At 50.7% G+C, this 26,631-nt stretch overlaps 1 long non-coding RNA gene across 1 annotated transcript; it reads left to right on the top strand.

Annotated features, from left to right (window-relative positions):
• The first annotated feature begins 3,810 nt into the window (after positions 1–3,810).
• On the top strand, positions 3,811–8,266 carry LOC118678741. The gene is made up of 3 exons (XR_004975000.1): positions 3,811–3,962; positions 7,735–7,858; positions 8,149–8,266. It is a non-coding gene; the product is annotated as an uncharacterized LOC118678741 (long non-coding RNA).
• Positions 8,267–26,631: the final 18,365 nt, after the last annotated feature.

Here is a 26,631-nt window from a genome sequence, read left to right as displayed (position 1 = left end):
CACCCACACCACCTGCTGGGCTCACCGAGCTCCAGGCTTCTGTGACCCCAAAGACTGTGGGAGCCGGGGATCCAGGGAGCCAGAAAGAGCGCGCATGATCCCAAACCTGCATTAGGGAAACCCTAAGCAGCCCAGGAACCATTCGTTCATTCACCAATTACTAAGCTGGTTGGTTACCTTGGGAAACTGATCTCGCCGCGTGGCTTTCGTTTCCTCACCTGTATAATAGGCACTAACCAGTTCCCTTGCTGACAAATTACCGTGAGGATTAACTGCGTTAAACCAAGGTGAAAGACATACCATCAGAACGACAGGCTTGCACGTCATTGTATTCCTTCACCCATTCGTTTATTCATTGTGGTATTTATTGAGGTGCTTGTTAGCGTATGCACGTTGGGGGGTGGGGGGAACCTACAAAAAACAGAATGCAAGACAAGCCTTACTCTCCAAGAAATTAAATCCTTAGACGGAGGCCCATGAGTACCACGCATTAACCGGTCCCCAGGGAAGCCCTCTGAGGGGTGTTGGGACTGGTTGCCCTGGGCGATGACAGGGGCTGCCACGTGGTCTCACTGACTCCGCCCATTGGAGCCTCTTCCTCTCCGCCCACTGGCACTTCCTCCAGCACCTGGTGCATACAGCAGGTGCTCAATACGAGGCTTGCAGGTGTGGTTGGGCGTTTTCTTTGGAAGGTGAAGAAACACGTTTTTGGAGGGAAGTTTCAGCAAGTGTCTGGGTCCAAGGAGGGAAAGATAGGTGCCCACAATTGTGACCATCTCAGGACACGTGGCCCTACGTTATTAACTAATTCATCGAAGGGAAGGTCTCCAGTACGGAAACAGGACACACACCCCTGTAGGAGGAAAGCCACGCTGTGTTTCTTCAGGGCAGGGCTGGCCCTGCTGGTGGTTGGAGAAATTCTGGCACCCTGTTTGGCACAGCGAAGGCGCCTCAACATTGACTAAACGAACAACACAATGATTGTGGCTTAGAGGTTGGGTATAGTCTCTCCATCCTCTGGAACAATATGATCGCTTGGTTAGCCTGGTCAGCACAGGAGGAAGCGGCTGACAAGGTGCGGAGCCATCCAGGGGTGACTCAGGGAGAGCGGACTTGGGAACCCCAAATCGTCAGCTGAGGATACACAGGGTCCCCAATACTAAGACCATCACAGAACAGAGCGAGATCACCAGCAGCGCTTGATGCAGGTGGCGACAGTGTTCATTCTCACACTTTCCGATGGAGAGTGTCTCGCGCAGCTGCAGCCCAAGGCAGGCACCATCCCCTCGTCCTGTAGCTCCAACGACTCGTCCACAGTCATCCAGCCAGCGGTCGATGTCAGGACCAGGACGGAGGCCAGAGCTTTCTGTGCGGCCTTGGGTCCCCCTTCCTGGGCCCAGCCCGCGGGGGCGCTGGGATCTGCACCCCTGTCTCCCGGCCACAGGGAGGGAGGGAGGGATTGTGGGCCAGGGAGACTGCAGCGAGCTGGCTCAGCCAGTCCACCCAGCACCCAGCACCCAGCCGCCTCCCGCTGCTGCCCAAAAGTGCCTTTTTATTTCGTGGAGTTTCCGACCTGCCCCGACCCCCAACTCGCCTCGAGCGATTTCCCGGTGGGCAAATTTCAGCCTTGCTTTGATGTGTCAGGGCTGTTTAACTTCGCTGCTGGGAATCGGGGTGAAGAGTGCGCCCCAGCAGTTCCCAGCGCGTCGGGGGAGCTCAAGAGAGGAGCGAATGAATGGAGGAATGAACGAATGAACTCATTGACGGTGAATAGGATTCCTTAATGCACTAAGGGTGAATAGGATTCCCTATCTTGCGATTTCCTGAACCCCTCCCGGTAGGGAATCGAGGGCAGTGCGCACCCCCTGCAAAAGGGATTCAGCCCTCAACCTTGGCCGGCGGGCTCTTGGGCCCCAGGCGCAGACCTCCCTAGAAGCTTCTGCCACAGGGGTCTCCTGGCTCCGTTCCTTTTGTTATTCGTTCGGATCTAGTGGGAGGTCCGGGTCCTCTGAATTCTTGCATCCCCACCCCGTAGGCTGAGTCCCTAGTCCAAGGTCAGTGCCGGCTGTCAGGCCTCAGTCTCCATCGGGGCTGGTCCAGACCTCAGCACTGGCGGGTGGGCAGTGCCGGGAGGGGTCCCCACAGGGCCGCTGGGGTCCTCGCAGCCATCGGAGCCAGACGCCCTCGTCCCGTGTCCTCCAGGATCCCACTACCTGTGCTGACCGCTTTACTGGGCGTGGTTTTGTGGTTGAATGAACAGCGCGAGAGGAAAGGAGTCAAACCAACAACTTGTGCTGTGACACATTTTGAAATGGAATGTGGGTCCTCATGGAAAATTTCCCATTGCCCTCGGTCTTCATCCTCCCTGTCCTCCTCGCTTTGGACATCTCCTCTTCCCAGCTTTCGTCCCCATCTCCTCCTCCTCTCCCCAGGATTTTCAGAGGAGCTGGGCCAGCTGTGGCGGGTTCTGGGGCCATGACTGGGGGGCAGGGTGTGTGACCTGAGAGGAGAGACCGGCATCCAGGCTGCTCCCAGGTGGTGGACTCACACCTTGTCCAGGAACCAACGTATAAGGAAAGGCTGTGATTTATTTTTATTATAAAATCCAAACGGCTGTGTTATTTTTAAAAAGACCCGCAAAGGCACCATCCTCCCGGAGGCATTGCATAGGACCAAGGTGACCACAGCCTGGCTGTCACCCCCTCTCCCCTCCATGCACACCCCAGGAGCCCAGCCCCTTCCTTCCCCCTCCAGTGTAGATTTCCCACCGCAGGGATGCCTCCTGCCTCGGGGTGGTACCTTCCCATTTGCCTCCAGGCGGGCGTTTGCTCAGCGCTGTGGAGGCAGTGAGTCCTGTGTCCCCTCCATTAGGCCAGGGGAGCACATCAGATGCCGCGCACAGTCAGACACAGGCAGCGGGCTGTCCAGTATGTACAACAAGGGGCGGCTCAATAGCGTCAGGAAGCCATCACCACGGCTACCTTCGCTGCCCAGCTACTTGCCTGCTGGCGGGAGGCTTCCGGATCGCAGTTTGAAACCACCCAAGGTGATTGCGTGCAGGTGAACATGGAGGAAAGAGACAAAAAATTCTCTCCCACCGTGTAAGCAAGAGCGGGGAGTCTTGTGTTTCATTTGACCTGCACAAGAGAGGATTCCCGGCTCCTACAGGGTCCACTCCGAGAAGCAGAGGATGGGCAGTTTCATCCAGGTCCTTGGACACCCGGAAGGTTCTAGCTCCAGTCCCTCCACTCGTGGGCTTCTGAGACTCTCTCCTCAAAGACAAAGGAAGTTCCAAGTTCAGAGACAAGCTCTGCGCCCTGTCTCTCTCTTGAGAATTATTCGGATCATTATTTCAAACATTCACCTTACACTGTGCGTGTAGACGCAGCCACAGGGAAGTCTGAGGCGTGGACTTGCTGCTCCTCCAGGGGACAGCGCATTCCCAGTGCGCCCTGGACATCCCCGAGGCTGGCGACTGCGGGAGCCGAGGCCCGACCACAGAAGCATCTCAAGCGCACGGTCCCCCCACCCCCCGCCCCCGCCCGCACTCCCTCCTTCTCCATGTTGGGATGGAAAGATCTGAGAGGTCCAGGAGCCACAGACCTTGCCCCTGGGGGAGGGGGAGGGGTCCTTTTTCTTCCCCTTCTCACCTGACCTTCCCCAGGCTGGGTCTCTCTCCCACTCGGGCCCCTCCCTGCGCCTTGGTCTCCTGCGCAGCCCAGGGGCGCTTCCTTCGGCCGAGACCGTGCAGCGGGGACAGGGATGCTCGGGCTGAAGCTCCGGCGCGTACCAGCCGCGCTTTGCCGGGTACCAGCCGCGCTTTGCCGGGTACCAGCCGCGCTTTGCCGGGTACCAGCCGCGCTTCGCCGCAGTGACCGAGGCCCCAGGGAGGCCGCGGCGCAGGACACGGTGGTGCCTGGAGGACCGCGGCCTCCGAGCGCCGCGCCAGGCGGGGATTGATGGTCTGTGTACACTTTCTGGCTCCAGCGCCCCGCGCGCCAGAACGATGGGGGCCCCCCTCCCTCCCCGCGGTGCCCCAGGCAGCGAGCTGGGGCCCCGAGTCTCCCCTTTCTGCCGCGCCAGGGCCGGGAACGCTCCCGGAGGGGAGGCGCGGCTGAAACCGAAAGTCCGGGCGCGGGGACCGAGGAGGAAACCCTCGCGTCTACGGGGCCGTTTGGAATCGCGCGCCTCGGCACCGGGTGGGACTCCAGGCCCCGGGTCGGCGGTCACGGCCGGTGTCCTCGCTGCGCCGCGTCCACGGGGCCATAGAATCCAGGACCTTGGGGTCCAGACTTCATTCGGTTCCTAGCGTGGTCCAGGGCAGGTAACAGGACCCGCCCAGAAGCCGGGCTAAAGGAGAGAATCCTGGGCCCTGGGTGCCGGAGGAGGCGGCGGATGGGCCAGGCATTGGGCGCGGGGGGTGAGCCAACGCCAGGCCAGACTAGGGGTCCGCGTGCGCGCGTCTTTCCTGCCGGGTTAACGGGACGCATGGGTGGCCACGCCGCTCGCAGGAGCTGTGAGTGACGCCTTCTCAGCCTTCAGGGCACTGGTATTCCATGTACAGGGCCGTGTACCAGGCACTGTTCTGAACACTTCATCTGTGCCAACTCATTTGCTTTTTACCAAATTCCAGTTATGCGGTTCCTTAACGTGGTCCCCACTTTAAGGTTAACTTGCAGAAGGGCCCGCGGCGAGGGAGTCTGGAATAAGTTACATCTCTCTCTCTCTCCAGGCCTCCATTATGTAAATCACCTATAGTCCTGATGAAACAAGTTCTTATTTTGAGTTAATAAGGGTCATGCACGCGGGTGAGAATGGGCTGAATTACCCAGCAAGCCCTGGCCATTTACCCACGGAGACCTTGGATGGACACTGGGGGTGGGGTAGAAGGTGGGGGTCACTGTGAGCTGCGACCATGGGGTCCAGTGAGTGGGGTGGCCGCAGGAGCCCATAAACACTTGCTAACTTTGTAGCAGTTGCCCTCAGGGTGTGTTAAACGCTCCGGGCTGTAGCAATTGTGAATTTGTAAGGATCTCAGACACAGAGTCTCTCCGAGTCTGTGGCCCTCTGCTTTCTTTTGTTAAATTAAATTAATTTTATTGAGAGTAGTACAGGCGTCCCCCGTTTTCCTCCTCCATGTCACCCCCCTCCAGGAAGCTGTCGGAACCCCAGGGTTTGTTGAAACACATACTCCCTCAGGCACAAGGCTGCTGAGGCAGGCAACACGGTGATGGCCCGTGATGGCCTCTCCAGGGACATCTAATTATTCTTGTTGGTGTCTTTACTTTTCAGGGGGAGGTGGGGAGTCGCACCTAGAAGCTTTAGCACCTCTAAGGAGATGTGTCCTGGGGGGGGGGGGCGGGCGGGCGGGCATGGCATAGAGGAGGGGCAGTTTATTGGAGAAGACATGGGTGGCAGTAAAAGGGAGCCGGGTAGAGTATGAGAGCACGGAGTGGAAAAAGAGGCACAAGAACTAGGAGAGAAGATGGAGGCCGTGAACATAAGTGGGATTTTGAAGCATTTCTTACATTTTTAAAGGGGGTGGGGCAGGGCTTGGGGCCGGGCCATAAATTAATAGATTTATTCCTCAATCAGGAAAGAGCCATTAAGATATTTTTGGCTCGGTCTGTGGGAAAATAATTTCTTTGATTGAGTTGCCCCAGAAGACCCTCCGAAGCCCTGTCCATTCTGCCTCCGACAGCCCCCTCTTTCCTGCCGGGCTGGGGAGGGGGGAGGAGCGGGAGCCCCCGGGGGAGAGGCGGCCTTTCCATCTTTTCCAGCATCTTGAATTTCACTTTGCACGTTTCTCTCTGCTTCTCGATGTGATCCCCGCTGCCGCCTCAGAGACTTGGAAGGAAAAATTCTCCAGCAGCAAGCATGCCCGCCCTCTGGTCTCTTTCCTTAGGTCTTGATTTAGGTCTTGATTGGCATTGACCTTGAGGGGGGGAGGGGAGCCTTGACCCCTCCCCCGCCCCAGCATGTGGAAGACTTTGGGTCTGGGAATTACAGAAACCAAACTATGGGGCAGGGTATGGGGCGGGGGAAACAAAAGTCCCCCAAACGGAAGGCAGGCACCCCAGAGCAGGGTGAGAGTGAAGAATTGTTCCTCCTGGGCTTGGAGGAGAGTGGTTCTTGCCAGTCTCTTAGGACTCAAAGTGTTGTCCGGGACCCTTAAGGGCAGCGGTTCTCAACCTGCGGGTCGAGACCCCTTTGGCAGTTGAACGACCCTTTCACAGGGGTCGCTTAAGACCATCCTGCATATCAGATATTTACATTACGACTCATAACAGCAGCAACATTACAGCTATGAAGTAGCAATGAAAATAATTTTATGGCTGGGTCACAACATGAGGAAGTGTATTTAAAGGTCCAGAAGGTTGAGAACCACTGCTTAAGGGTCTCTGAGATCCTTCCAGAGGATCCCCAAGGTCAAAGCGATTTTCACAATAATAGGTCATTGACTTTCACACACGTGTGCAATGGAGTTTCCCCCCCCGACGAAGGCCGCGTCAGGCCTGGTGCCGGCATGGCTCCAGTGGCCTCTGGAATGTGTGCAGGTTCCAGTGCCTGACATGGTTGTGGTTTTCTATTTCACCACAAAACAAATGCATTTCAAAAACACGTCTTGGTTTTCTAGCTCTACCTGCGCCACGTGGTTAATCACGTTTAAACGAATGAAAATGAAATATCACCGGGCGCGTTTCCATGGCTCGGTAGCTACACGCGGCCGGTGGCAGCCGCACAGGGTCGCGTGGATACAGAATATTCCCACCTTCATAGAAAGCTCTCCCGGACCCTGCTAGCTTCCCGAACTTGGACTCTTTTTAACTCGGAGCATCCACAGTTCCTGACGATAGACTAAGGAGAGGCGGGCAGTGTAGCTGGTCACAAAGACCACAGACTCTGGGGTGAAAATGGGCAAAAACCTCAGCTCAGCCCACATGACTTGGGGTTAATGTCTCCATGGTCCAGTTTCCTTATCAGCACATTGGAATAATAACCAGAGTAATAATAACAATTCCTTCCTTATGGGATTTGGTGAGTGTTTTAAATTTGAAATGAGCGAAAACACCTAAGAACCAGTAACTGACATATTGGAAACGACTACCACATGTGTGCTAAATATTGGTGTTATTACACATACAAAGTGCAGAGCTTACTGGGTGACAATAAAGTCAAATTTCCATATATATATATATATATATATATATATATATATATATATATGGTAAAATACACAACAAAAAATTTATCATCTTAACCATTTTAAGGGTACAGTTCGGTAATGTTAAAATACTCAATCTCCAGGACATTTTCATCTTGTAAAACTGGAATTCTATATCCATTAAGCAACTCCCCATAGTAATATTTTTATGCTGATGTGAATTGGTCTCCAGGCTTTAGGATTTTAGTTAATACTTTTGACTATAGTGTTAATAATTCCAGTTAAGCAAGGCCAGTGTGGCTCAGTGATTGAGTGTCAACCCAAGGGAGAGGGAGAGAGAAACATCGAAGTTAGAGGAAAACATGGATCAGCCCCCTCTTGCACGCCCCCTACTGGGGATCAAGCCCCAAACCCAGACATGCGTCGCGACTAGGGAATCGAACCGTGACCTCCTGGTTCGTAGGTCTAAGCTCAACCACTGAGCCACGCTACCCGGGCCTGCTCCCTCTCCCTTTCTCTTGTCAGAAGGTTCCAGTCCCAGGAAATGCTGCTTCATATCCTGTCTTTAGGAACCCCACGCTGCTCTAGAGACTTCAGTGGAGCTGTGATCCTTGGTGCCATCGCTGCCATCTCCATTTAGAAACTTAAAACCTATCGTGGATCCGCGAGCCACAAGACCAGGTCTGGGTGATGGTGAGTGAGCCATTGGGGCTGCAGGCCCAGCCGTCTGCACGGCAGCCCAGCCCACACATTTCACAGCCCCTTGGCCACTTCCTAACAGGTACCCTTCCCTTCCCCATGGAGGCCCACCCACCAGCCGTGCCACAGCCATCAATCCAGCCCTTCTATCCTCCTCCCCAGCTCGCCCAGCCGGGGCCCCGAGCAGCCCTTCCTGGCGACCCCACTGGGACCGGCATCAGGTGTTCGGGGAAGATCCCATGTACACATTCCCGCCTCCTAATGATCGCCCCGATTTTTTATAGACATTTGAAACTAAAGACAAAACCAGCTGTTTCTTGAGGAAAAGGAGCAAAACCTGGAAAGAATCTCCCGTATAACCCACCACCCCCAAAAGCCCAAACCAATAAAAGGAGTCTCTCCAATAATTCAATCTCCTGCCGTGGCCTCTGTGACTAGTCCAGGAGAAGCAGCGCAGCGGGGAGCCCTATCGACGAGAAATTTATCATTGGTCATTTTATTAGCTTTAATGTAGTCAACAGGAGCTGCTGGTAGTTTCAGCATTAAAGGATTTTCCTCCCCCGCCCCCCAAAAAGGACCAATGTTCTATAGGACAGACATTTAATTGTCTTTGTCGTGTTCTTGGTTGAAGAACAAAGTTTTCAAAACGCCATCCCTAAAAAAGGACTCCGCACTGTGTCATTCATACAGATGTGCCGCTTGCATCTCTCTTTTCAAGATTTCTCAGGGCTTAGAAGCCTGTCTACCGTAACTATTCTAATAATCCTCTGAAGGAGACACGCATCCGTCACGGGGGAAAGCGATTTCTTTTTAGTGGGAACGCTTTCCGATGTCATGTTTGGACAGCAACGGCCATCCATTAGTCGGTAATTTAAGCAAGTTCCTTAGCGCGGGGCAATTAGTTTAATGAGACAGTTGGCCTTTTGAAGTTGAATGGGACCAGGGGTGAGCTCACGGCTCCTCAAGGAGACACTAAATCGATTTGGTGTAAAAGGCCGAGGGGACATCGTTTCCTCCTCCGGTTTCAAGGCAAGACCGGGCGCACACGGATTGAGCTCCAAGCATGGAAATTAGACGGCGGCCCCTCAGGCGTTCTGGTAACCGCCATGCCGGGGAGGAAGCAGCAGCTGCTCCGGCTGTCACCGGGGAAGATGACAGGCCGGGATTAGGCCTTTCCTGGAGGCCAGAATCTCCTGGGGGGGGGGGGGGCAGCCCAGGCCCGGGCACAGCAGAACCAAGGGCGCATGGAATGCCCGCACTGAAGCAGACGGCAGCGCTGATGAATGAGTTGAAATGGTAGAGGTCCCTCCAGCGAGGGCCAGCTGGGTTGCCCGAGAGCTACTCCGTGGAGGGCAATTTCAGGGCGGCCAGGCTGCCTTTAGATGTTAATCAGAGGCACCCACATGTTCCGTCTTCACCCTTCAAAGCAAGTGTCAAATGTCTTGATGAAATACCCCTCTGATTACTCAGACACTGGGCATCAGCCACCCTGCGGATAAATGATTCAGGGCGAATCGAGAGAGGAGGGTCAGGCCCGCTACACCCGTGGCCACAGGGCAGGAGAAATTATGTCGTCATCATTGGTCTTTGAGGCAGAGCCCGGCGAAGGCCCACGAAGGCAACATCCTGAACTGGGGCTTGGGGATGGGAAGGGATGTGGGCATGGGGGGAGGAACTTACCCGGACTGCACTCTGTGATGGCAGCCAGCTCTTTTTTATTTTTTATTTTTATTAATCTTTATTGTTGAGATTATTACAGATGTCCCTCTTCCCCGCCCCCCTCACCCATAGCTCCCTTCCACCTGGTTTCCACCCCACCCCAGGCCCTATTGTCTGTATCCATAGGTAATGCATACATGCATATAAGATCTTTGTCTAATCTCTTCCCGCACTCCCCCCCCCCCACCTCCTTTCCTCTGAGAATCGTCAGTCTGTTCCATTCCCATGCCCCTGATTCTATTCCATTCACCAGTTTATCTGTTCATCAGATTTTTTAATTCAATTTCCAGATTCAATTGTTGATAGATATGTATTTGTTGTCATTTTGTTGTTCATATTTTTTTATCTTTACCTTTTTCGTCTCCTTCCTTTTCTTAAATAATACCCTTCAGCATTTCATATAATACTGGTTTGAAAACATAAATAGGTTTTTAATATCTTGCTCTCTGTCTTCTTCTGGCACCCCCATAATTCGGATGTTGGTACATTTGAAGTTGTCCCAGAGGCTCCTTATACTATCTTCATATTTTTGGGTTCTTTTTTCTTTTTGCTCTTCTGGATGGGTGTTTTTTGCTTCCTCGTATTTCAAATCTTTGACTTGATTCTTGGGATCCTCTAGTCTGCTGTTGAATCTCTGTATATTATTCTTTATTTCAGTCAGTGTATGCTTAATTTCTCACTGGTCCTTTTCCATTTTTTTTTTTTTTTTTTTGGCCTTCTCACCAAGATCCTTGAAAGTCTCACTAAGTCCCTTGGAGGTTTCTAGAAGATTCTTGAGTAACCTTATGACTGTGGTTTTGAACTCTATATCCAGTAGTTTGCTTTCTTCCATTTCTTTCATTTGTGACGTGTTTCTTTGTCTCTGCATTTTGGCTGCTTCCCTGTGTTTGTTTCTGTGTATTGGTTAGAGCTGCTAAGTGTTCTATAGGGCCCAGTGGCTCAGCCTCCCCAGTCACCTGAGGTAGACACTGCAGTCACAGCTGGTCCCCATAGCCAATTGGCCTGGGGCTTTCCAACCTGGGGGTCTCTGAGGCTGTGGCCCCAGTGATTCTAAAGGCAGCTGCCTTGGGGACTGGCGCCAGGAAGGCCTGGGCCATGAACAAAGTGTTGGCTGATCTTGCCTGCGCTCGTGGTCAGATACCCATCTCTCCCTGCTTTCAACCGTCCTTCCCCAAAAGCCTGCCCACGGGTGTCTTCTTTCTGACCCCAGGACCCTCCAGATGTTCCTTTAACGTGAGGTCACCCGGAACACAAGGAAATGCCCCTCAGGATTGTCTAGGGCTCCAGGCTCCGGGTCCTCCCAGGGTTAGTCTTCCCTGCCCGAGGCCTTCATGGTTTGTCTTCCTTTAGTTGGAGTTAGAGAATCAGGGTGAGCTCTCTCCTCGTTTCAAAAATACTGAGTCCAGGAGACAATTGTGCATGGCCTCCGTTGGTCTGCTTCCGCCAGCCTGCCAAGGCGGGGCCCCACGGGGTGGTGTGCTCAGAATCCAGCGTAGGATGCGGGGCTGGGTCGCTGGAAGCCCCAGGAGCCCAGGTGCGTCAGCCGGCTAAGGCGGTGCTACACTGATGGGCATCATTGCCACCACCAGAGGGATGTCAGAGGCGACATGTGGGGTGCGCCTGAGATGGGCAGTTCCATCTTCCCCTGATTCCCTTCATTTCTAGGCTCCTCAGAACCACTGGGATGGGGGCGTGTGGACATGGCACTCCCTTCCCCTGAAATCTTTATCGTGGACCCCTTTGTGGCAGGCACTCCTGTACTAGGTCCAAGGGAAACACCAATGCACGAGAGAAGCATCGTTTCTGCCTTCGGGGAAAATAGAGTCAAAAGCAAATGCAGCCAAGAGGACGAGACACTGTGATGTGGGAACGAGACGTGCTAACATCCGGGGATGATTGGGTGCGGAAGGAGGCCTGTTGGAAGAAGCCGTGTCTCCAATGGGACCCTGGTAGTCGTTTTCAGGCAGAAGGAGAAGTGTCTGCAAAGATGTAGAAGGCAGGGAAGGCACGGCACATCCCCCAAGGTGTGTGGCCAGAATGTAGAGCAAGGGGTGCAGAGGGGAAGGGCCGGGTCAGGAACCTGGCGGCCCAATACAACCTCTGCTCCCTCCCAGGCCGGGAAGCCGACCTCCCAGCAAGGTATGGAGGCTCTTGCCGGCACGGGGTTAGGGCCTGTGGGATGCAGAGATGGGATAGACAGGACTGCTGTCTTCAAGATGCTCTCTTTGCCCCTGGCCTCTGTGCCTAAGGAGACACACCTGTCCACACTTGCCTGAGGCTCTTTGTCACAATGGTCTTACACTGCTGCTTCCGACACCTTCGGCCCAAGACAGCAAGTCCTGATCACAGTTGGAGACTGTGCTTGAGCTGGCTGTCCCAGGTTCATTGCCATGTAGCGTGGGTGACTTATTCTCTTCTATGGTCAAAGGGCTTAAAGGCTTACCAGGTTGGGCTGAGCTAGTCTCCGGTTGACATTGCTTATCACCTGGGACCTCTAATCTAAGACCTTTCTCTTTTGCCTTTGACCTTCCCCCCACCAACTTTGCCCAGGAAATCGTTCCTTCTTCTTTTCTATTAGCCCACACCCTTTTTTCCCCCCTTACATGTCAAAATAAGGTGTACCTCTTCCAGGAAGTCCACCCTGATTAATTCTACCCAGTGTCCTGGCCATCTCCAGTGGCCTCTACCCCCACATATAACTGATGTCTTTTAAGTATGGGGTTACCCATCATTTTTGAACTTCTGTTTTCTAGTGTCCGGAGCTGGGGAGGTATTTCCACCTCTGCTGCTGCTTATGCAGTGTTGGGACCCGTACACCAGGTGGTGGTAGCTTCCACGTGCTCTGATGATACATTCTGCATAATTTACAGAGCAGCACCATGGGAGGGGAGGACTTGCTAAGCAAGGACCTACTATGTGCCAGGGCTTTTGTACCCCCGCCAGTTTCACCCTGAGCAATAATGTATATGAGGTAGATATTGTTTTCATTTTCCTGTTAAGGAAGGGGAACTTGGGAAGCGGTGAAGTAACTTCCCCAAACACACAGCCTCCTTCACGGGGAAGCTGGGATTGGTACCTGGGGCCGAGCCTGCCAGCTTCGTGTTTAAGAGGAAACGTGCAGATTTTTCTCTAATGATGACAAAAGAAATGAAGTCACTCACCTTTTCAAAGTAACGGTTCCAGCAACACCTCTGGGGTAATCTGGTATTGTCCTCGCTGATTCTTATACTGTAGTAATCCAGAATATTTGTAGATGGACAAACAGCTACCTTGGACATTTTTTTTTTTTTTTTTTTTTTTTTTTTTTTTTTTTTTTTTTTTAGCTCAGGCTACTTTCCTCCTCAATTGTTGTCAACTCAGGTGTTTGGGTGATTGGCCAGGATGTCTGGGAAAGAGGACTGGGAGAGAGTCCAATCAGGACCTTAAGTCAGGAGTCCAGGTTCGGTGACCCCAGGGGTCAGAGACAGTGAGAAGCTGGGGGCCAGGATGTGAAGGGGGTGGGTGGGGGGGATTCCAAGTCTTAGGGGGCAAACCGAGGGTCTCAGATTAGCGTTCAAGGCTAAGGAAACAAGTCACGTAGTCTCCAAGGTTGAAGAGGATGGGCAGAGCCAAGGGTGGCCCAGATCTGCCTTTGCTCTCAGAGTTGGAGCATTCGTTGCCTTTTGCCCTGGAGTCCAGTGGCCCGTGAAAGGTCATTGTCGCTCTCTGTAGAATGGGTCGGTTCCAGCCACAGGTGTGCTGGGACCCTGGGGCAGAAGGAGGGCGGGGCCTAGGACAGGGAGACCGAGAGCAATGGGAGGCTCTGTGCTATTTTTCTTCTCCAACTCACTGCTCTTTACCCCCTTTACTATCCCTGCCAGATAAACAGCTGTAGTAGCAGGAAAAAATAAAGTCAAAAGCTTTTAAGCATCTAATATCCAAAGCTGTACTTTCCCCACAACCAAGTTATTTGAAATTCTTTGTGAGTGTGTGTGTGTGAAATTTGCCATATCGCTTTTACCTTAAGGGAGGAATTCTCTTCAGTGACTCGAGAACTGGGAGACAGGTTCTGGACCCAGGTCTCCAGGTAATACGAAATATTTCTCTTTGTAAAAAAAACACATTTTTATTGATTTCAGAGAAGAAGGGAGAGGGAGAGATAGAAACATCAATGATAAGAGAAAACTATCGAATGGCTGCCTCCTGCACGCCCCTCACTGGAGACGGAGCCTGCAACCCCGGGCATGTGCCCTGGCCGGGAATCAAAGCCTGATCTCCTAGTTCATGGGTCAATGCTCAACCACTGAGCCATGCTGGCTGGGCCTTATTTAAAAAAACACACAAAACTATTAGATTCTTTCATCCCTTACTGAATAATTGCCCTTCCCTCCCTGACTTGAAATATCACCTTTATAAGTGATTCTCTTTTAAAATAGAAAAAATACCTCCATTGAAGGAATGCATTACTAATATATTTAATTTTATGAAAAACATTTTAGTTGTCAGGGTGTATGGAAATAGTGAGAATGGTTCTGGGAAAGGAAGTAGTGAAGGTAATAGCCATAGTGAGAGTAATGTAGAACCAAGTGGTTACCAGTGGGTAAAAGATGAAAAGTTTTACGTCATTAGTTTGGTTAAGTGTATCGCGCCGAGGTATATCTGTTAGGAACTCACTGTTTTCCTCTTCCTTCCTTCCAGCAAACATTTGTGAAGTGACCATTTCTGGACTGAATTCCAAAGGGGATTCAAATGTAAACATGGGCTCTGGCCTTGAGTTTCTCATATCTGGTCGGGGAGCATTTAGCTGGGAAGGCTTTTAGCTCCAGTAAACAAAATACTCAACTCCCAACATGCTTCAGCTAGAAGCGAGGCGATATGCATTTCCTGAGGCTAATTCGGTAGCTTCGAGATGTGAAGGCTCTGAGTTAGCATCTTTTTCATGTTATTGGCCTTCTTCCTCGTGGTTGCAAAAGGGCTGCTGCTGTTCAAATCATTTAGCCCTCACCATCTATGTTCAAAAGCAGGGGAGATGCTCAGTGTGGGGCGGCAGAGCGCCTTATCATGGTGCCTCCTCCTCCTCTTCCTCCTCCTCCTCTTCCTCTTCCTCCTCCTCCTCCTCCTCCTCCTCTTCCTCCACTTCTTCTTCTTCTGACTCTTTTAAAAAAATATATATTTGTATTGATTTCAGAGAGGAAGGGAGAGGGAGAGAGAGATAGAAACATCAATGATGAGAGAGAATCATTGATCGGCTGCCTCCTGCACACCCCACACTGGGGATTGAGCCTGAAACCCAGGCATGTGCCCTTGACTGGAATTGAACCTGGGACCCTTCAGTCCACAGACCAATGCTCTATCTACTGAGCCAAACCGGCTAGGGCCATGGTGTCTCCTCTTATCATGGAGGAAAATCTTCCCAGAGACCTCTAGCGCTTCTTTCATCTCCTGGGTCAGAAATGGGTCACACGGCCACCCTGGGTTGAGTCCACTTGTATAGACCAATGCATCTCTGGCCACTGGTGAACAAAATTTGGGTTCTGTGACTAAGAAAAGAGGGGACAGTGACTTTTGAGGAGGCAAATAATGGTGTCTGTCACAGAGGGATGTTCACTTATATAAATAGTAGAGGCCCAGTGCATGAAATTCATGCTGGGGGTTGGGGGGCCTCAGCCGGGCCTGCACCCTCTCGCAATCCGGGACTGCTGGCTCCTAACCGCTCGCCTGCCTGCCTGCTTTCACCCCTAAAACTGAAGTGTCTTTTTTTTTTTAAATATATTTGATTTTTTTTTACAGAGAGGAAGAGAGATAGAGAGTTAGAAACATGGATGAGAGAGAAACATCGATCAGCTGCCTCCTGCACACCTCCTACTGGGGATGTGCCTGCAACCAAGGTACATGCCCTTGACGGGAATCGAACCCGGGACCCTTCAGTCCGCAGGCCGACGCTCTATCCACTGAGCCAAACCGGCCAGTGATTCTTCTTTTTTTATTTTTAATATTTATATTTCGTCTTTATTTTTTATTGAGAACATGAGGCATTTAACATTATTCCATATTCCTTACAGAGAGCTGAGCATGGTAAACACAGCAAATACTTAATACTCAGGGGCTTCTGTACAAACACTTTCCAACCAGGGATGTTTTAACGGCCGTCTCCAAAAACTTGAACTGGAAAACCTAAACGTAGAGTGCTCAGAGGTCAGGCATCAGGTGCTACTCGCAGGGATTCTATCCCAAGTAAACTCTAATTCTGAGCTCTCAACAGTCTGGACAAACTGCCCTTCACTATCTCCGAAGTTTCTTATTCATCACTGTCCCATTTTCCTCCGCTTCAAATCAAGGTAACAAATGAAACCTTTAATTCTGATCTTCCTCCCCGCCAGGGACCAGCAAACCTCAATAATCGAAATAATTTCCCACCGGAAGTCACGTCCAACTACTGCCAGACTGAGGCCTATACGGCTGACTATGCTCATGCGCAATAACAGGCTCACGTTCTAGCGGAGGGCGCCCAGGCGTCCTCCACCATCCCACAATCCCCTGGGCGCCCAGGCGTCCTCCACCATCCCACAATCCCCTGGCCGCCCAGGCGTCCTCCACCATCCCACAATCCCCTGGGCGCCCAGGAGTCCTCCACCATCCCACAATCCCCTGGCCGCCCAGGTGTCCTCCACCATCCCACAATCCTCTGCTCGCCCAGGTGTCCTCCACCATCCCACAATCCCCTGGCCGCCCAGGTGTCCTCCACCATCCCACAATCCTCTGTTCGCATACTTCCGGTTTCTCTACCTCCTCCTCAAGTGGTGTTTCCTTCCGTTGCGTGGCAACGTCCAGGGCCTCCAGTTGGAGGGGATTTTTCTGTTCTTTGAGGTTGACAGCTGTTTACTATTTGGAATCAGTGAAGTTTCGGAAGGACATTCGCTGCCATGAACACTCGTGACCCAACCGCCCGTTCAGTCCCCGGCTGGCGCCGTCCCGGTTCGCCATGAGAAAGGTACTGTGCTGAGCCATTTTCCAATCGGATCTTCCTCTTCCGTCCCCAGCACACTCCGCACCTAGCACCCCAACCCCGCAGACCCTTAAGATCTTCCCCCCTATTTCTTCGCCTTTCCCCCATGAAACTCGCACCCTCTCACGTTGCCTAGGGGCGCCCCTAACCGCTCCCTGGGGCGTGGGGCCAGCCTGGGCGAGGGGCCTGGTGTTCTGGTCCTTATGGCATTCTGGTTGCTGGCTTTTTAGGTATATAGATATATAATATATGTATATCAATATGTATACTAAAAACATACTATGGTGTATATTTTATATAGTATATGTTATATATAAAAGTACTTTGTAAGCTGTAAATCAGTATATACATTAAGGGTGCATATGCATCAAGAGTGTGTATACTATATATACTGTATATATATACACACACATATCTATACATACTTTAGTATATATTTATTTATATTTATGTTTACAAAACATATATACAGTTGACCCTGGAACAATAGAACATCAGTTTGAACTGACCAGTTACACTCACATGTGGATTTTTTTTCAATAAATACTGTAAATGCATTTTCTCTTCCTTATGATGTTCTTAATAGCATTTTCCACTACTTTTATTGTAAGAATATGGTATATAATACATATACAAAATAGGTATTCATTGACTGTTGTGACCAGTAAGGCTTCCAGTCCACAGTAGGCTATGAGTAGTTACGTTTTCGGGGAGTCCAAAATTAAACATGAATTATACACTAGACAGGGGTCAGCACCTCCACCCTCTGTGTTGTTCAAAGGCCAGCTGTATATGCTAGTATATACTATTTCATACAAAAAATACGCAGAGGCAAAAGGAGGGCTCGTAGAAGTATTCTAACTTTGTCCTGCTTCTTGCTACCTTGGGACACCGAACCCTTTGGGTCTCAGTTTTCTCGTCTGTAAAATGGAGAAATAAACACTCGCTCTGCTCACATAAAGGGATGCATGAGGATCCTCTTAGATGAATGCTTTGTAAACAGACGGTATTAAATACCTATCGGTGACATTCTCACTGCCAGCCTTGTCCTTGTTTGGGACAACCTCTGTAGTCCTGCTGACCTGTAGTTTGGCTTGGTCAGTAGGGCGTGGAGTGGGGGCAAAGGACAGAAGCCCCAATGGGGCTGGGATCAGGGGAAGTTTGGTCACAAAAATGGGACAACGAGGAGAGCCGGGAAGCTCGTCATGACATTTCTGGGCACAAACCCTGAGCCAGACCAGCAGCTGGGGAAGCCAAGGCTGTCCTCTCTGTCTGCGGCCGGTGCTTGGGGCAGTTCTTTTCAATTCTGGGAGGTCTTAGGCTTGGATGTAGGCGGGCAGATACTGAGGAGATGTCCCGCAGAGGGAACCCATGGGGGATGCTGACAAAGAGGAACGCCCGTCTCTTTACTGGATGCTTTCTCTCCTGGGTGTGGGCTGGTGCCCCTTTCACAGGCTGAGGAAGATGCAGAGCTGTAATCCCACCTTTAAAACCCACTTGGGCCAGCCGGCATGGCTCAGTGGTTGAGCATCAACCTATGAACCAGGAGGCCCAGTTCGATTCCCGGTCGGGACACATGCCTGAGTTGCAGGTTTAATCCCCGGCGTGGGGCGTGCAAGAGGCAGCCAATCAATGACTCTCTCTCATCATTGCTATTTCTATTTCTCTCTCCCTCTTCATTCCTCTCTGAAATCAATAAAAATATATTTGCAAAAACCCCACTTGGACAGGAGGGAAATCAGAGTTAGTTGGAGTGGGAGGACCTGCAGGGGAACCGTTTCCTTTCTGAGTCTGTGGGAGAGAAATGGTTCTGAATCCGCCCTGACCTTTTCACCTTTAGCCTGCGCGCTCGCTAAGCTGGTTGAAGCCCAAGTTCCGCTTCTAACCACAAAAGTCCTTTGCTTTCTCCCTGGAAACGTGGAGCCTTGCCATTAGCCACATCTGCCAAGAACTCCCCTCCGTAAACCTTGCTGAGCCTCGGGCCGCGTCTAACCAGCCCGCTCCCATGTATCGCGGCAGCTTGGTAAACAGGCGGCCCAGGGCGCAGTTAATAATCTTGTCACTTGCACCTTGTGGTCTTTTATATCTGCCTCACCCATCCAGTTAAAGTGCCACCCGGTTCTTCCCCGCCAGAGTGAAGATTAATGGGCCTTCAGCTGTCCCCCTAGAACACATGCAATCGTCACGTCCTGGGGAGAAACGCAGTGGCTGATAAATTATGGGCTGTCATCACAGGAGATGGTGGGCCACTCGGTTCACAGGGGTTGGAGCTGAGCATGTGCAGGGTCGAGGATGGGCAACTTGTCACACATCTGTCCCTGGGGATGCTTGTGAGAGGTGCGTTGGAGGTTGGGGTGTTGGGACCATGGGGAGCACATGACCAGTGAGCAGTTTCTGCTATCGAGGCTTTGGGAGGGTTGGAGCCGGTGGGCCCTTTCCCACAATGGGGGCCTTCCCGCTGGTTCTGTTGCTAACCCACATCCCCCAGTGCCCAGGAACACTCTCAGGTGTCCCAAAGATGTGTCTTCTGATGCCTCAGATGGCTTGTGCCCTCTGCCTACTGGACTTGACCTTCTAGGCCGTTCAATTGGTTGTAGCCTGAGTCCATCCTTAGAACTTATGGGGCTCCCAGGAGCTTTCCAAAAAACCGCTATACCAGGAGCTCCAGTGGGGCTTGTGACTGTGTGGTGGTCCCAGTGGAAATGGCCCCCCAACACGCAGGTCTCCCCACCTCTCCTGCTGTTGTGTCGGGAGAGCTTGCAAAGTCATCAGGGGAGGTAAATTCAGTTCTATCGTAACAGAGTGGATTCACTTTGCTGTCGTTCATTCTTCTATTGATGGGTTGAGTTCTCAAAAGATATACAACGTTTTAAAATAGAAGTCTTCCTGATACCAGCTATTTCCCCATGTTCCTTAGATGTAAAGTCCAGAGTCCAGCTAGTAGAGCAGGTCTCTTGATCCAGCCTGTGCAGTTGACTGCGTTTCCTCATTTCCTTCCTTGATTGTGAAATCTTAGGAAAACACTGACTTTGCCAATGACACCGGCTCTGTTCTGGGAACCACTCCCTCTGCTGGGTGGGCCCCTCTGAAGGGAAACTGATTCCTGCAGGGAAGTGGGCCTCACGAACCCAAGAGACCATCAGTTCGTATTCATCCTTCACCCATCAAGGAGTCAATGGCATTATAGGCCATGGAACCTTCATTAGGATGCTTATAGTTTCTGAAGAGCTGTTTCACTTCAAGTAAATCATCGTTTTTGTCCTTTAGTTTCTCCATATGTAAAATGAAGATACAAATCACCTGCCATATGGCTTCATCGTTTGGTTAAAAAAAAAGTTACAAAATTCTATCTACGCCCAGCGTCGGTGCCAGTGATATACATGGACATTTGTCCGCCGTCTTCAGTTCACTGGGCGAATGGCATTTGTATAGCGTGTTACATTGGATAAGGTACTTAATACGGATGATCACCTATTTGTAGTCCCTACATTATATATTTGTTGTAGGTATAATGGTTGTGTCCCTTTTATGGAGGATGGTCAACTAACATTTATGGTTTCCTATAAGCCAACCGTTATGTTAAGCAATCCACATGTTTCAACCAGTTGAATCTTCACATCCCCCTTATGAGATCTCGGCATTACAGTAGTATGATCCCATTTTACAGATGTTGGTATCGGGGCACGGAGTGGTTATTTGCTCAGGAAGTGGTGGGGCTGGGAATGCAATGCTGGTGCTTTGGCCCCGAAATTCTCTTTTCCAAGATGTGAAATTATACCCTGAGGGGAACCCAGCCAGCAAAGGACTCAAGTCCTCCCTCCAATCCCGAGTTTTTTCCTCTCTTCCTCTTGTTTACCTAATATCCAGGGCATTTATAAATAGTTTTAAAAATCGTTATGGAAACCCTATGTGCATCTGGTACATAAACACACACTTATCTCCGTATATTTAGACAACGTCCCTCAAATATGTTTGCACTAAGAACCTAGCAGACGCTCCCCATTCAGATTAGAAGGAGAGAAAAGTGATAAAAGGCCTCCAGCTGGAGACTTCGCCCTCTCGACAGGCCCCGTTTATGCTGAAATGTGCACTGTTTTCAGCAAGAAGTATGATCCCTGTTTTCAAAGGTCAAATAAATCACCTTTAAAGTCGTGAAAAGGTAAACAGCCTGATGCCTGGGCAGCTTCCCTGAGTTTATGAGGTCTTCTGGCAACAGGGATGTACAAAAAGCCCCATCAATCACCTCCGCCCCCCACCTCCAACCCCCAAAGCATTTATTCCAAGGTGGGGGGTTGGGGGATCCCTCTACCATCCAGGGTAATTTCCCCTGAAACTATTACGAGGAAATATTAAATCAAATGCAAATAGAAACCCCCGGAGGAAACATACCTTTCCAGAAAAGCGTTTCCCCTCCAGCCAAATTCTACAAATGTAGCTGCGATTCCAGGAGGCGGAGAGGGTGGCAGGGGTCTTGGGGTGGGCAAGAGGAGGGGCGCCAGGGGAGGAGTAGGGAGACATCTGGGGCAAGCCCGTGTGACAGGACATAAGCAGAGTGGTTGTCACCGGTGAGAAACGATCCCACGGTGGCTGCAGCGCACACTTGCCTCGTCAGTGTCCACTTTGCTGGCATCACCTTTGAGGGCCCCTATGAGGATGCCATACACCTTCCTTCAGCACGTTCTTGAGTTATACGTGTGCATAAAGGGCTTGCCGTAAATCCGTAAGTCATCCTAGGGATGATTATAACGGACCCGAAACGAGATGTCTCTTTTTTTTTTTTAAAAAATATATTTTATTGATTTTTTACAGCGAGGAAGGGAGAGGAATAGAGAGTAAAAACATCGATGAGAGAACATCGATCAGGTGCCTCCTGCACACCCCGCACTGGGGATATGCCCGCAACCAAGGTACATGCCCGTGTCTGGAATCGAACCCAGGACCCTTCGGTCCGCAGGCCGACGCTCTATCCACTGAGCCAAACCAGTCAGGGCAAGAGACGTCTCTTAAAGACCTTTTTATCGAGGCACTTACGTTCTATGCTGTTATTTCGCCATCACGTAATGGGAGCCTGCCAGGTGCAACCCTAGCCCTTTAAAGAAGGGATTATAGTCGCGCCTCGAGAGCTGCTGCGAGTGCGGCCGGGACTGTCCAGCCGTAGTGGCACTCAGGCCAGGCCCACTCTGTGCCTTGGGCTCTCCTCCAGTGCTTCTTCCAGGAGCAGTGAGAGCCCAGCCACCCCTCCTCCCCAAGCTCCACGGCCCAGGGTGCCTGCCACCGTCTGGATGTGGGGTCATGTGGGAAGGAGGGGTGCTGAGTGCTTTAGAACTTTGGAAGAATCTGATTTCAAAATTGTGTGTATTGCTTGATTGATTTTTTTAAAAGCCTTTTACTTTTTTAAAATTAATTTATTTTTAATATACTTTTATTGATTTCAGAGAGGAAGGGATATACACTGAGTGGCCAGATTATGATGACCACCCCATCAGTACAATGAAGTGAATTAGTTATGCAAATAATGATAATAATAATAAAACCTTGAGAGTATTTGCTTAGGAAGTTTTCAATGTTCAGTATTTTTGGAAAGTGTCAATGAAGTACTGATGGGGTGGTCATAATCATCTGGCCACTCAGTGTATATACATCAATGATGAGAGAGGGTCGTTGATTGGCTGCTTTCTGCAATGTCCCCCCATTGGGCATGGAGCCCACAACCCAGGCACGTGCCCTTGACCGAAATCGAGCCCCGGACCCTTCAGTCCACAGGCATACAGGACCCTCTATCCACTGAGCCAAACCGGCTAGGGCTTGATTGATTTTTTTGAGATGGGAAGAAGTGTAAGGGAAAGAAAGTCAAGAGGGAAGATGAAAACTCATTAAAAAAAACCCCTTTTGCTCTTCTTGAAATCAAATGGTGTCCTATTCAATCAAGCATTAAATCCATTGTGAGATCAGTTCCGTCAATTATTCAATACAAATTAAATTTGATTTTTGGCTTTTTTTTTTTTTTTTTTTTTAGGCCTGGGATTTGTCCAAGCCTGGCTGGCGAGACCACCAGGGCTTTGCTCATCAACCAGAGCCCTAATTGTGGCCATTTATTATAGTCACTTATCTGATAGGAGCTTCATTATCTGTGATAGTTTTACGGGGACAGAATCCACCAGGCACCCAGTGGAGTGTATAAACATGTTACCTTGTGACAGGGTGTCTGTTACTTACTGTCAACACTAACGGGCCCGCGCCACGTATCTGCGGCTTCTATGAAGTAACAACGAGTTTAATAAGCCCCCGTGAAAGCTGTAAGGTAAACACGGCGTGGGGAGTGTTTGCCTTGTCATGCCTCTTAAACAAATAAAGGTGATGGAGCAGCACCCGCCGCGCAGGCGTGGGGCCTAATGAGGTGACCAGAGGGTGGCCGAGGGGAACCCGCTGCAGCCCAGTTATCATGACACGCGGTGCGTTTGGGTTTATGATATATGAGAAGGGATGCCACCCAGAAAATCTCTGCGAGGGAAGCTCACCCCGAATCCTGACTTGGGCATGTGCGTGGATTGGCCATCCGTTTCCATCCATTTGGGAGCAAATACGTGCTGAAGATTGCTCAGGGTTATTTATTTATTTAATCCTCACCCGAGGGTGTTTTTCCATGGATTTTTAGGGAGACTGGCAGAGGGAGGGAAAGACAGAAGCATCGATGTGAGAGAAACACATCGATTGTTTGCCTCCTGATCGTGCCCAGACCAGGGTCCGGGCCGGGGAGGAGCCTGCAACCAAGGATCCCTTGTCCGGAATCGAACCCAGGACCCTTTGGTCCGCAGGCTGACACTCTATCCACTGAGCCAAACCGGCCAGGGCTGCTCAGGGTTATTAACTTCAGGGCATATCTAATAGATGGCTTGGCCTTGAAAGGCAGCGTGTTGGGCCTTGTACAGCTAGCACGACACGGACATATTCCTTTTGTTAGAAGGTTGCGTGTGTGATGGACAGCGGGTTTCAGTTTGGTCCCATTGGAATAAAACCACAAGCCAAGCTATGAAAAGACGGCAGTGTATGTGGGCTGCACAAATCAGGATATGGGTGTGTGTGTTTTTTACGTCGCCTCCCTCCATGGCTGTGCCTACCTATAAATGCGCGCCTATTTCCTTATCCTTATAACCTTAGCTTGGAGGAGGGAGAGAGGTGCCTTTGCCCAGGTAGGCAGAGGTTTTAAAACCTCCTGGCACCCATGGGGAGGAGTTGGGGACAAGGATCTGAAAGTCATAAAGAAGAGCAAACTCCCTCTTCCCTGGCTCCCTCTGGAATTCCTTCTATGATTCCTGCTGGGAGGGATTCATTTCATTCTTCTGGGATTAAAGTGTTTTGTTTTCTATTTGACATTAACATGTAAACAGCTCTGGAAAGTGAGCATGTTAACCCCTTATCGACCGAGTGGCTAGAGAACAAGAAGTCATTAGAAGGCCCACGCTCTTTCCCAACCTGACACCTCCTGCTTGGGTGAGACTTGAGAAACTTCCATAAGTCTCAGTGTTTTCAATTCTAAAAGGAGGGTGATCTATCTTTTTTATGTTTTGCTGCATTTTGGGGAGCAGGGCCTAGGCCCACACAGTGCCCTGTTATCATTAGCTCCACAGTTATCTAAGGATCTGGACAGAATGAGGCACCAAGTAGGGGAAATTTGAAGGGGAAGGGGGAGTTCAGAGGAGAAAACTGGTCTGCAGCCGAGTTTCTCTCTCTCTTTTTAAAAAAAATGTATTTTATTGATTTCATAAAGGAAGGGAGAGGGAGAGATAGAAACATCAATGATGAGAATCACTAATTGGCTGCTGCCTGCATGCCCCCTACTGGCGTTCGAGCCCACAACCTGGGCATGTGTCCTGGGCATGTGTTCATTGGTTGGTGGTCAACCACTGAGCCACACCGGCTGGGCGCCCAGTTTCTCAAAGTATATTCTGAGGACTGGTAGTTCCTTCTGCCTTTGCCAGGTGTTCTTAAAGGGGCGCTGTGGGAAAGTGATGCATGTGGGAAAGTGATGTTAGATAAGTTTCTCTAATATAGGACTTCCCAGAGCTTTTAATATCTAATATCTAAGAAAGGAATTTAATATGTAAACTTATTGAGCAATGAGCTTTCTATCTTTCTCTTTAATAGTTTCTTGAGGATAAATATTTCTTAGAGTTGCCAACGGAAAATGCTGGCCTAGAGCCTCAAATTTTCTTTGGAATGTGGAGTGCCTGGTGGCCCTCTGGATCTGGGGGTCATGACCAATATCCTGAGTCTCAGGTGGCAATAGAGTGAGGGTGAGGTTGACACATGGCGAATGCCCACAGCCAGGAGAAGAGAAGTGAGATAAGAGGGAGCTGAAGGCAGACACTGTCATCTTTAGAATTATAATTAGGGCAGCTTAGTGAGTTGGCTCAAATCCTTGGAAACTGGTCAGCAACCCTTAGAAGCCAACTCCAGGCCTATGCACTGCTCAGGAAAGAAATGCATTTGGGAAATACTGGGTTAGGTACGTTCTGTACCGCAAGACTTCTCGCTGATGTGCATTGTGCATCCCCAAGACGGGCACACAAGCCCTTGAATGCACAGTCACGTGAGAGCAAAAGAGAACAGGGGGAAGGACGCAGGGAGAAGAAGGGCAGGAGGGTCAGGGGAATGGCCTGGGAATGCTGGGGAGCCCCATGGGAGTGACATCAGCACCCTCATTTCCTCTGGTTGCCCTCTTCCCGCTCCAGACCCCCGTGGGCTGGGGGTCTTTGGGTGCGCTGCTCTGGTGCTGTGTTGCTGCCTGTCACAACCCCAAGATGCACAGATAATGGGGAGAGAGAGGGAAAGGCCTGTTCATAGAGCAAGTGATCACCTCGCCTAAAGCTCCATGTTGCCGGTGCCGAGAATAACCTTTGCCTATAGTAGCTGCTTAATAAATATTGGCTGAATTGAATAGAATGTCTGTGGAATCTGAAAGGGACACGACCCCTGACCTTTTCACCTCCATGGCTTTGGAGCATTGTTTTCCTTTAATAAGCAAAACGGAGCTGTGTAAGACAACAGGCATTGGAGAAACATTGGGTGCACCTCCAGGTGCACCTACCATTGTCCTGTTATGATTTTAATCTCTCCTTGTCTTCATTTCTAATAACTTCCCAGTGGGCCAGGAGCCCCAAACCCTTCCCACCCAAATACTACTGCCTCCCTGGACAATTCATAAGACATAGGTTACGAGAGGAGTCCTTTGAGGAAGTGACAATTCTTTTTAAATATAAGTTTGAATATTGATAAAGGACAAAGCATACTGTGACCACAGGGTAGGGTGGAACTTGAAGACTTCTAGTGAGCCAGAAGCCCTGGGTCGCCGAGGCTTGACACATACGTGTATTGAGGGTGACTACATCGGAATAGGGTGAGGGGCCTTTAAATAGAGCAAGCTCTTTAGCAGTGCTCTGGATTTCATTGTGTCTCCCCCCCCCCCCCGCCCCCCCATCCCCCAATTCCTATGTTGAAGTCCCAACTCCCAATGGAACTATTTGGAGATTGGGCCTATGGGAGGTAATTAAGGTTAAATGAAGTCCTAGAGTGGAGTTCTGATCCAATAGGATTAATGTCCTCATCAGAAGAGAGCAGACCCCCCCCCCCCCCCCCCCCCCCCCCAGTGCAACAATACAGCAGGAAGTTGGTCACCTGCAAGCCAGGAACAGGGAACTCTTACCAGGGACCAAATAGGCTGGCACCTTGATCTTGGACTTGCAGCCCCTAGAGCAGTGATCAAGTAAATAAAGTAAATTTCTATTGTTTAAGCCAGGCATCCTGTGCTGTTTTGTTGTGGCAGCCCAAGCTGACCCATACAAGACGCCAAGCAACAGTTTGCTTCTGAAGTCTGCCATGAAGGGATCAATTCCGAAGACCCTTATCCTCGCTCATCTTGACTATCTTGGCCTTTCCCCAAACTCTTTCCCCTACGTCCCTCATTTACGACGACACCGCTCCATAGACATTTGTCCTTTGGGGCTGAAAAGGAGGCGCTTTCCTCTCCATCTGTTTCCCCTCCCTCCCTAGTCCATTTCTCCAC

Source organism: Myotis myotis, unplaced genomic scaffold (genome assembly GCF_014108235.1).
Source record: "Myotis myotis isolate mMyoMyo1 unplaced genomic scaffold, mMyoMyo1.p scaffold_m19_p_21, whole genome shotgun sequence".
Lineage (NCBI taxonomy): Eukaryota > Metazoa > Chordata > Mammalia > Chiroptera > Vespertilionidae > Myotis > Myotis myotis.
This window is presented reverse-complemented; position numbering and strand designations above follow the sequence as displayed.